The 1,940-nt window shown below is 30.7% G+C and overlaps 1 protein-coding gene across 11 annotated transcripts in view; it reads left to right on the forward strand.

Moving 5' to 3' along the window:
* LOC106879787 (diacylglycerol kinase beta) overlaps positions 1 to 1,940 on the forward strand; it is a 391,710-nt gene that overhangs the window by 216,245 nt on the left and 173,525 nt on the right. The gene's annotated exons all lie outside the window — the stretch shown is intronic.

The following is a 1,940-nucleotide window of genomic DNA, read 5'->3' on the forward strand; positions in this document are numbered from 1 at the left end:
TATATATATATATATATATATATATATATATATATATATATATGAGTGTGTATGTGTCTGTATTTTTCCCCCCAACATCACTTGACAACCAATGCTGGTGTGTTTACGTCTGCGTAACTTGGCGGTTCGGGAAAAAAAGCTGATAGAAGAAGTACTAGGCTTACAAAGAATAAGCCCTGGGGTCGATTTGCTTGGCTAAAGGCAGTGCTCCAGCATGGCTGCAATCAAATGACTGAAATGAATAAAAGAATAACAAAATATATATGCTTGTGTAAATGTATATATGTGTATATATGCTTGTGTATGTATTTATATATATGTGTGTGTGTGTATATGAAGGTATATATTTTTATACATATATGTACAGATATATATAAATACATGTTTATATATATATATATTTATATGCATTCAAAATACATTATTAGATACATAGATATATGTAATGCATTATTAGATACATAGATATATATAATGCTTGCCTCACCTTGTCAGGTGTTAGCAATTATACTCAATACTCATGTATAAGTATATACATGTGCTTATGAGAATGTCAACATAGTCTATAGTGGCACATATAATATATAGTATAAACATTCAAATATAGTACAAACATTCAAATAACGTCTCTATCTTTCTAAATCCTGCTGCATTTCACTTGAAAATTTTGGTCTTTGAAAATCGTCTTGCTGTATAAGTCAACCATTCATATTTGGCTGTAAATTTTGGCCTGAAAAGTTTGCTTTATATACTAGAAAATACAGTATTAAATAGTAAGTTATTTACCTGTGGGTTTTTCCACCAATTCCCACTGATAAGCTACTTATCGAAATGCGAATTATCTTACTCTGAAGAACTATATCTCATCTGGTCTTAAATTTTAACTATTTTTAACTCTACTTCCCATGAGAGTGATCTCCCTTGTTTTATATTAACATAATACCAACATGATATTTGTACTGACCAATCAGAAGATTATGTTCCACCCACCACGCTGCTTCTTGTGTTCCTGGTCAAAATGATTGGCTGAAGATATAGACATGTATTATACCCTAATGAAACTGGCAGTTTCACCCAGTTTGATTTAGGCTACCAGAGCTGATACATACAGCATACACACACATACACACACACATATGTATGTATATTTCTATGTATATCTATGCCTTTGTATGTATATATATATATATATATATATATATATATATATATATATATATATATTCATAGGTAATTACGTAAGATGATGCTCATCAGAATGCCTGGTATACATACATACATACATACATATATACACACACACACACGTACATGCATACAGATCTAAACACATATATATACATATAGACTTAAGTATTTATATATATATATATATATGGATGTATGGATATATTAAGCTTCTATCCATGAATGCATACTTGTGTATGTTTGTGTGTATATATATACATATATATACACACACACACATGTATACACATACATATATATGCGTATACATATCCATGCATGCACACACAAAATGGCAGACTGACATAAGCACATGCATACATACGTATAAGCGAACTACAGTACTCTCCTATATAAACTTAAGTATTCATACACACTTTCTTGTGTGAGCTGTGTTAAGTTAAAACTTACTTGAGATGCCAATCTATATTTAATAGTTCTGCATATAATAGCAAAAAACAAAAAGAAAAAGAAATCTACAGCAAAACATCCTGTATGTTGAAGCAAAAGAACTGCCGTGTCATATTTATACATTTAATCCTTGCGGATTTAAAAAACTTACTCCTCTCATACCTCTTACTGCAATGAAATCAGATTAGATTTTTAAATACAGGGCCTCAGGACAATGGGCTTGTCCCTCTGTATGAGATAAGCCCCTCCCTGTTGCATAAAGAGAAGGAAAGAGAAAATGATACATGCATACATACATATAT

The sequence above is a fragment of the Octopus bimaculoides genome, chromosome 17 (genome assembly GCF_001194135.2).
Source record: "Octopus bimaculoides isolate UCB-OBI-ISO-001 chromosome 17, ASM119413v2, whole genome shotgun sequence".
In the NCBI taxonomy this organism is placed as follows: domain Eukaryota; kingdom Metazoa; phylum Mollusca; class Cephalopoda; order Octopoda; family Octopodidae; genus Octopus; species Octopus bimaculoides.